The sequence below is a fragment of the Saccopteryx leptura genome, chromosome 8 (assembly GCF_036850995.1).
Source record: "Saccopteryx leptura isolate mSacLep1 chromosome 8, mSacLep1_pri_phased_curated, whole genome shotgun sequence".
Lineage (NCBI taxonomy): Eukaryota > Metazoa > Chordata > Mammalia > Chiroptera > Emballonuridae > Saccopteryx > Saccopteryx leptura.
In genome coordinates this window covers 35,608,851-35,617,727 of record NC_089510.1, presented here as the reverse complement: position 1 = coordinate 35,617,727, position 8,877 = coordinate 35,608,851, and the positions used below count along the sequence as shown (strand labels likewise).

The following is an 8,877-nucleotide window of genomic DNA, read 5'->3' as shown; positions in this document are numbered from 1 at the left end:
ATTTTTCATTCTCTTGTTAGAGTTTTATGCGTGCATTGAGAGAGCCGCTATTTTGTTTGCTTTATAATCCAAATGATAAACCCCCAGCCCCTATGACCACTAGAAATTAAGTGATATAAGTACAACTTTTTTTTTTTTTTTTATGGGATGAAAGTGGGTATACAGGTCTTGCTTTACCTAAGTAATTGGCATTCAAATGAAATAATTATTGGCTTCCACCCGGGTAAGTTAGGATGGGAACCAATAAACATTATGCCCTTTCAACACCATTGCTGCAGTAATGTTTTCTGTCAGGGCTGGGCTATCTAATCTATCAGTTTGAACAAAAATAAAAAATTGTGCCATATTTAACCTTGCTTTGAAGAGAAAACTATTCTTCTAGCCATATGTAGAAAACCCTTTTAAGATCAGAACTCCTGGAGCAGGAGTAATTTCCAGACCTTTCAGCAGACAGCAGGGTAACAGCAGAGTGTTACTGGCTGCCCTGGCAGCTTTTATAAATTATACTTCTCAGTGTGGCTGTGGTTTCTTTCTACACTTCTTTTGCTTTTATATTTTCATCAGTGCCGCCTCTTTATAGTGTCTTATCAACCAAAGACTCCAACATTTATTTATTTTTAACTGTAGAAATACACCAGAAATTATTTTTTCCTGAAGCATTTTAGATTGCGCTCTTTTCTATGGCATATTATTTGGTATTTGAGACATAAACAAAAACAGAACAGTCTTCATAATTCTTGAGTTAGCAAGGTTACAGACCACAGACTTTGCCCAGGAGAAAACAGGTCCTTTATTTGCAATAAAATTATTATTATTATTATTTTAGAATTATTTGCTCTGCTTATTTGACATGGCCGTCTGACAAAAACTGTTTGGGCGTAGCAGCTAAAGATAAACCAATCTTAATGATTATCTCTTTAATAGTCTAATTTTTTTTTTTTTTTTTTTTGTATTTTTCTGAAGCTGGAAACGGGGAGAGACAGTCAGACAGACTCCTGCATGCGCCGGACCGGGATCCACCCGGCACGCCCACCAGGGGCGATGCTCTGCCCACCAGGGGGCGATGCTCTGCCCCTCCGGGGCGTCGCTCTACCAGCTGCGGGAGGGGAAGAGAGAGACAGAGAGGAAGGAGAGGGGGAGGGGTGGAGAAGCAAATGGGCGCTTCTCCTGTGTGCCCTGGCCGGGAATCGAACCCGGGACTTCTGCACCCCAGGCCGACGCTCTACCACTAAGCCAACCGGCCAGGGCTAATAGTCTAATTTAATAGTGATGATTTAGAAGTAAAACTAGAGACAGGAAAGAAAGAATGTCTGTGGATCCTGTATTCTCCCACTAATAAATTCTTAATTTTTTTTATTAACATAGAAAAATGTGTCAGAGTTACAGTAGATATTTGAATATTAGGAGGAAAACAGACCATGTACTTAAAAACAATACTATAGTTCAGTATAGAGCTTGAATCAGTGATTTATTGTTTTTGATAAGCAATTCAGTATAATAATCATTTGGAACTTAGAAATTCAGTTCTTGGCTCTGGTCCATTGCATTGGCTCAGTGGTAGAGTGTTAGGCTGGCACGTGGAAGTCCTGGTGCGATTCCTGGCCAGGGCACACAGGAGCAGCAGCCATCTGCTTCTCTGCCCTTCTCCTTCCTGCTTCCCCTCCTGCAGCCATGGCTTGATTAGTTAGAGCAAAGTTGGCCCTGAGTGCCAAGGATGGCTCCATGGCCTCACCTCAGGTGCTAAAATAGCTTGGTTGCTGAGCAACAGAACAGCAATACAACAGAACAGAGCATTGTCTGATAGGGGGCTTGCTCAGTGGATCCCCACTGGGAGACATGCAGGAGTCTGTCTCTGCCTCCTTGCCTCTCACTTAATAAAACAAAAGAAATTCTGTTCTTTTGAAACCAAGATTTGTTGGGCACATTTTTTTTTTTGTACTTTGTGAACTAGGTGATTACAGTTCAAATGGGCAAAATAAGTTATGTATGACACACATATTTAAATTTTTCAGCATAATTTTGGAAGAATTCATAAGAGACCCAAGAGAAAATTTCACTTTTCTATACAATAGTTTCTAACCAAATGAGACTTTCCCATGAGCCTCTGATATGCCCTCTGGCTGGTATCTCACACAACATTTAGTACATTTTTGTTTGACTGAGATGGCCTTCATAAAAAATAGGGATCTTTTTTTTCTCAATCTTTTCCCCCTAGCACCTAATATAATACTGGAGACATTAATTAATATTAAATGCTGACAAAATTTATTTCCAAGTAAGTAAATCTCGCTGTGTCTTCTAAATTCCATTTTAATTTTGAGTGCATGTTATTTTTCAGCCTTCTTTTGAATCTTCCAAAAATTACAAGGTGTATTAAAAAATGTCCAGGTGGCAGGAATTAGAAAAACATGTGTTAATCTTAGAAGAAGAAACTGCTAATGAAGAAATCTTTATGTGCTTCTAAATCAGTGCTTTATAAAAGTGTCTGCATACCACTACATTGGAGTCACTTGTATTGCAGGCCTACTTGGAGACTGTTGAATCAGAATATTGTAGGGCAGCAAAATCTGTCACCCAAAAATGTGCCTCTTTAGAATAAAGATTATTTTGAGCTGATTATTTTTAAGAAATAGAAGACTCAGGACGTTTTTCTTTTTACCTTTCCATTCACTGCCTAAAAAAAAAAGTTTAAATAGAGAGTCTAGTCCAGAAAGAGAACTATCAGCAGTGATAATAGAAAGAATATGGGCTAGGTGTGGTGGACAGGGGAGAAACTTAGTCAGACCTCTCTGTTCACATTCTCTCCATCTCCCTTTGTCTCTGCAAGGGATGGCAAATATTTGCTTACTAAACATTTGCTCTTTCCATCTCTGACTTATTTCCACTGTCTCCTTGCAGAGCTAATTCATTGTTACATTTAGCCAGTTCTTTCTGTGCCTCTCAAATCACTATCCCAACCCCTCCTTTTAATAGCCATAATTCTAATATCTTACTAACCATGAATATGTGGGAGGTAGAGCCCAGGGTGATAAATGGCCACAAGCTGGGAGAGGCAGGGAGTCAACAAAGCTCTTCCATGTACAGGCCTTTTCTCATTTTCAGCCTCAAAACTATGTTCCAGATAACTGTATCCGAAATCTGAGTGTATGGCCAGTAGTCGCTGTCATCGTGGCCATGCACATGCAGGTTCTCATTAGATTTGGGCAGATGGTAAAGAAACAGTGGAGCCAAAGAACGGTGGGCCATTCCTTTATTCAAGTCTTGCACTGGCCGACGAGCAACACACAGGGGAAAAACACTTCCCTTTCACTCAAGGATCCCAAAACCACGGACATATTCCCCGGTTCCACAACCAAGAGAATCTTCTCTGGTTTCTCCTAGAATCAAAGCCCCCCCTCCCCCCACCAGTCTGAGCGGAGCTCACAAAAGCCCCTCAGCTCTGGTTCCCCATCTGCAGATCTTCCCTGCCAACATGGCTTCTCTCTCAGCACCCTGCATTCTCTCTGCTCTCACTCTGCAAACATGACTTCTTTCTTCCTCTTCTTCTCTTCTCTTTTCAAAACTTTTTGGCTGGAAAACCTCTCCTCCAGCAAACATTAGCAAAACAATGGCTCACTCCAAGTAGGAAGGTAATTTGCAATTTCACAGACCACATATACCTGGTGCTGCCCAGCCCCCAATGCAAACTGTAAGTGAGCAAATATAAAAGTCATATTTTACAAACTTATTTGACCAACATTGAGCTTTGAATAATTGGCTTGATGAATATTATATTGCACAATCTCTATCAATCAGTGTTTCTGATGCTTTTGTTTATATTGTCTTACATATATATACAGGATGGGGCAAAAGTAGGTTTACAGTTGTTCATCAGTTTCTAAGATCTGTTGTGAACTTATTTTTGCCAAGCCCTGTATATCTTCCCAGATAAACTGTGCCTTTCTAAAGATAAATATATTCAGTCCTTATTATTCTCAGTAGTTATGTTCTATGAAGTCAATGCAAACACTGAATTAAGGGAGCAATCGCTCTAAGGGAAATATTGGTTTAAGCAGCTGATCAGCATATAACCTTGTTTTATGTGTCTTTCTGATTGAAAATACCTTATTCAACATATCCTGTTGATTCATTAAGATTGATTTCAAGGCCAATAGCACATTATAACTCAAGTCTGAATGGAGTTTATCCAACACAGATGCTTTTTCCATAAAGCACATCATAGCCTTCTTACACTTATGAACGCTAGACAGCACTTCAGCCCCACACTTGGGGGCCATTGTAAAAAGCAAAATAGTCAACTGTAAAGCCAGAAGCCAGCGCCACCACTACCACAGCAGCCTCCTGGCCTATGCAGGTTTGCATTGGATTCGGACAGTCGGTAAAGAAACAACGGAGCCACAAACTGGTGGGCCATAGTCTTTAATCCTAGCTTGCACCCGGCGGGTAAGTAAAAACACACACTGGGCTCCAAAATCCACTCACATTCAGTGCTCACAAAGCCACTGACTTATCCGAGTTTCCTAGAATCAAAGGTTTCTAGCTCACTAGCCTTATTCTCCTCAGTTCCCCATCTCCTTCCTTATCCCAGATACAAACTCTGCATTAACTGGCATCTCACTCAGCACTCCACCATCTTGGCTGCTTCTCCTGGCCACATGGCCTCTTTCTGCTCTCTGCTCTGCTCCCTCTGCTCTCTCATGCTAATCATCCCGGGAACCAAGAGAGCAAGCTCCCACTACGTCCCCATTTTATAGTGTAGAAATCCAAACCCTTAATCCAATATACATAATAGGGAAGTCTCTAATACAAAGTCACTTCTCTGAGGCATGATAGGATTGTACCACCTCACACCAAAAAGGGTGGGACAGGCTTAATCCCAAAACCAAGGCTATAAGGATTCTGCCTGCCTATAGCCCGCCCCCAACACATTGATATCACCTGGGCGACAGCCTCCACATGGGCAGCACCATTTTTAACAAAGTGAGCATAATACATTTTATCTGCCCAACACCAACCAAAACTGTGGAAAACACTGCCCTAAACAGATCTCCAAAAGGACACTTTACTGCACTCCGAGATCTGAAAAGAGAAGGCAGGCAGAAGTTGCGCTCAGCTGGGAATGTGCATATCAAGTGGTTCAAATTTTCCATTCCTTGCATATGTTCAGGAATGCGCTCTAAAGTGGTAGACTGATTTGGGATTACAAATAAATTTTAACAAGACAACTAATAAATACAGAACTTATAAATAATGCAGATTGACTATACAATATTTTGGATGGTTAAGTACTTTTCTTAGTATTTAATACAATCTTTACACAGAGATACATATTGAATTAGTGAACTGAGTCTATCTTTTTCATGGGCAGAAAACTCTTCAAAATAAGCCTGTGATTGACAAGTAAAGATTGGGTGATGCAAGTTGGTTTCTATATATAAAAAAACATTATGTAAAAGCATAAAAATATCAGGCCTTGCTCCAAGTAAGTATGACTACAATATATTGGACCCTAAAGTTGTGCTGGCTATTGTGCTGAGAACTTAACATATATGGTCTCCTTTATTAAGGTGGCTCAGCATGGTGGAGTCATATATTCAAGTTTATACTTCTAATGTGTCTTTTTTTTTTTAGGTAAAGTGAATTAAATTTTATTATTACTTTGTTTAAAGTAACAGCTAACATTATTTACTATGATACTAGCATATATCAATAATGATGAGAGCACTGGTTAAATATATATATGATGTATAATCATGCATATTATATATATATATATATATATATATATATATATATAGAGAGAGAGAGAGAGAGAGAGGGTTTTGTGTGCTTAACAATGTCATGTTATTATGTTATTTAATCATGAATTTCTATAGCTATTTTTCATTATGTTTTTCATGTACTTTAAAATCCATATTCTGTTTAATGAAATATAAATTGGTAATATATGTATATTACATACATAAGTTCTGAATTTAATAACTTTTGTATGTTTTTTTAACACATAAAACATTAAGCACTTTTGCTGTCTTTGAACAATTGCTTAACTGTTCAAAATAATGAGGTTTATAATTGCCATCGTTGTCTCTTCCTTCTAATTTAACTTTCACAAATGAGCCTCCAGACCAAATCTCATTGTTTGAAGCATATTGCTCCACTTTTATCTTTCCCAATTATGCCTCTTCCTCTCCTCTTCTGTTTTTCCTTCCCTTATCTCTCTGTCCCTACTCGTTCTCTCTTTTTCTCTACACAGACAGACATACAGACACACACACATTTACGTTTGCCTTTTAAATTTTGGGTGCTTGATTTAGGAATCCTATTCAAATAAGAGAAACTTATGTTTCTCTTATTTCAATCCGTTATAATTATTTTGTCTGCTTCACTGATCTATAATAAAATATGACAGGGCTCACCATTATTGTCTTGTTTGATTTTAGTGAAACCCCAAACTGAAACTTCATAAAAGTTCCAAATCAGGATAAATGTATAGAGTACCTATAAAGAGAGAATAAGATTAGTAAATAATTTGAAAATCAGTGATTTTAGTAAATAATTTGAAAATCAGTGATTTATCTTAATTCATGTTATATGTAGAGTACTCTTACTTCTATGCCCATAAAGTCTTAATGTTCTCTGGATCCGCCATCATGTTTTACTATATTGTGTTAATTTATCCTGCTATAAAAGGTATAAAATGCAGGATGCTTAAATAAGTCTGGAAATTGCTATTCATCACCTTGTTTTATGAAACACAGAATATATTTGCATTATTTGCATATTGGCCTTATTCAAATCAAATTCATATAAAATATTATTATATCAAAAGGGTATAATGTGCATTTCTTGCATGATACTAAACTTATACTTAGGAAACAAAAACAAACAAAATACAATAGTTTCTTATCTCAACTTGCTAAACAATCCCCATCATCACACTTGCACTCTTGTGAGTTAAAAAGTTATGCTTTGACTCTAATTATTTATGCTATGAGTTCTAGTATTGCATATAGAAACCATATTCTACTAATTTCAAAAAGCTTAATTTTATTAATCAGGTCACAATAGGGAAAATGGGTACTATTATAGAGAACACACTTATCAGCTAAACCAGCTGGGTGGAAGCCTGACCCAACCCCATTCTTGGTGTTAGTGGTCCTTGTAGCATGCACTGGGTATGAGAACAGACGTCAGAGACTTTCAGGAGTATAGATGTTTCTTTATTGGCCAGTTTAACCTGCGCAGGGCGAATTCCCCGGTGTCTGGAGACACCGTACCCACAAGGAGCTACAAACAGGAATCGCGCCTGGTGCTTACAGCTAGGTCCTTATATATCCTAAGTAAGCAAGCATTATACAGAAGCAGATTCACTAAGGGGGGTGCACATAGCATAGCAACAGGGGCTGGGTCTAGTTCATTGGTGAACTTCAAACATAAACTTCTGATAAGGGTCTCTAACCAATGGAATGCAAATGTTTGTCTTCCTTTGTTCTCAGCCTTACAGGGTCCCTATCATTACCTCCCTGTCTCTGCTCCTACACTCTGGCAATCCCAGCACACTTTCCTGAATCTAACATTTTGATCTTTTCTTGGTCCTTACAGTCCTGGCATGAACTCTAGGCTCAGAAGCTTGAGTTCCAAAGCTGCTCATGTCTCAAATTAGTAAAGCCAAGGCACAATGGACACTGCTAATCATAAAGGCTGCCCTAAAGACACTTGGAACACCTAATTTTTGCCCTCATGAAGCTTTCAAAAAAAACCCTTTGATCAAAAATATTGAGGATATAAAAATATAAACTTTTTGACACTTTCCAGAACATTATTTATGCAAGTTGGAATGAGTATGCTAAAAGACACATAATTTTTTTTATTTAAGAGAAACACTTAATTAGCTAATATAGAAGAATTCAATTTAGGTAGGAATTTGTGATTATTGTAAAATGAAACACCTCCGAATGGGAGCAGATAAAAAAAAAAAAAAACTCAGTAAAGAGTTAGAGACCCCAAGTTGTAACCAAGTGCATAATTTCTTTGGCCTCAAGTATTGATAGTGCCAGGACCCTGCCTTGGTGGTTCAGTTGGTTAGAGCATCTACTGACCAACCAAAGTTTTGGGTTTGATCCCTGCTCAGAGCACAAACAAGAATCAAGCAATGAATACATAAATAAGTGAAGCAACAAATCAATGGTACCAGAAAGCACATATTTTTAAAGGTGGTAGGCAGCTTGGAATTATCAAAGTCAACTTCTTTATTGTGTCAAGTTGAGGAAGTTGAAGTCTTAGGAGGCTACATGGCACATTGGGTATTAAATGTATGTTGCTCAAATTCAACATTAACCTTGGTGTGCTAAATCACCACTCAAATACTTCACCTCTGTTGCTTCTTAATAGTCTATCTTGGAAATGTATATGACAATTAGTAAACTGTTTTAGATATAAATCAAGGTAATGACAAATTTATTATATTCAAATTAGCAGTTTTAACTTGCTGATTTAAGTTCCAAGGACACTAAAAATTTACCTTGGTGGTTTTGAAATTTCTTCATTTGTTTTATATTTTGCTTTCCCATCTTTTATTCCTTTGGGTAAAATTTAAGTGAAACCTGTGAAAATGTTATTTTAGTATAAAGACGAATAGCAGAAAAGTTCAGTTTGAAGATGTACATTCTGGTTAATAGGTAAACCAGAAGAGTTCAGGATCTAAGAGGCTGTAGTTTAGGAGAGCACCAAAAAAGACATCAATCAGACTGTCTCCAAAGATTTGGAAATAGGTGAAAAGGGCCACCCTATTTGGTTTAGGATTACAAAAATTAGAATTGAAAGGGTGAGGCTTTATATGACCCTATCCATTATGTAATAAAGATAATTAGCTTTCTG

General features: G+C 37.8%; 1 non-coding gene across 1 annotated transcript; it reads right to left on the bottom strand.

Annotated features, from left to right (window-relative positions):
• Positions 1-1,172: 1,172 nt before the first annotated feature.
• Positions 1,173-1,248, bottom strand: TRNAP-GGG (transfer RNA proline (anticodon GGG)). Its single transcript has one exon. It is a non-coding gene; the product is annotated as a tRNA-Pro (tRNA).
• Positions 1,249-8,877: the final 7,629 nt, after the last annotated feature.